This window comes from Triticum dicoccoides, chromosome 7B (genome assembly GCF_002162155.2).
Source record: "Triticum dicoccoides isolate Atlit2015 ecotype Zavitan chromosome 7B, WEW_v2.0, whole genome shotgun sequence".
Lineage (NCBI taxonomy): Eukaryota > Viridiplantae > Streptophyta > Magnoliopsida > Poales > Poaceae > Triticum > Triticum dicoccoides.
The window spans coordinates 594864240-594865091 of NC_041393.1; positions in this window are offsets into that span (position 1 = coordinate 594864240).

Below are 852 nucleotides of genomic sequence, written 5' to 3' on the forward strand. Positions count from 1 at the left end.
TCTACCTAGCTAGTTGGGAAAGGAGATGGCTCTAACTAGTGGAGGGGAGGAAAAGTGAGAAAAAATAGAAAGGGGTTGCATTGATGGAGGTGGTGTAGTTAGTTAGGGGCATTAAAGAGAGATAGAAGAAAGAGAGTAATGGGGGGGAGAAGTAGTAAAGAAGAAGCAAAGTGAGAGGAGGGGGAGTGAAGGAAGAGAGGAGAAGGGAGGGGAGAGGAATAGAAAAGGTGGCTACTGCGCCTTAGCAGCAACGCGGGTGGGGAAACAGCGCTGCTGCTAAATAGCTAGCAGTAGTGTGGTCCTCCTAGTCGCGCTGCTGCTAAGTGGGGCCCGCCACATGGCACAGCAAAAATTTAGTTGCAGTGGTGTTCCACGAAAACACGCTACTGCTATATTTTTAGCAGTAGCGTGGCGCCTTGGGGCCGCGCTGCTACTATACATAGCTTGTTGGCTAAGGTGTGGTCCTCGTAGCCATAGCGCGTTTGGGCAGGGCCGCACTACTGCTAAGGATATAGCAGTAGCGCTTTTCGTGTCCCGCGCTACTGTAAGTAGCAGTAGCGTCTTGGACATAGCCGCACTACTGATAAGACTCCACGTATAAGGTTTTTCCTAGTAGCATGGGAGTGTTGGCGGGTTGTGAAGGTCCCATGAGGAGCTTCTCTTCTGGCCTCCATCGATGCCGCTAACAGCTTCTTCTCTTCATTATGATGGTTCCGTGGCTTCGATGATGATTCTCGCACGATGAGCTAGGCGTGACGAGGTACCTGTGCTCAGAGACCACCCGCTGGGGTCCCACCACTCAGGCTCATGGGAAGCATCCCCATCGTTAGATGATACAATGCCTTTTGATCC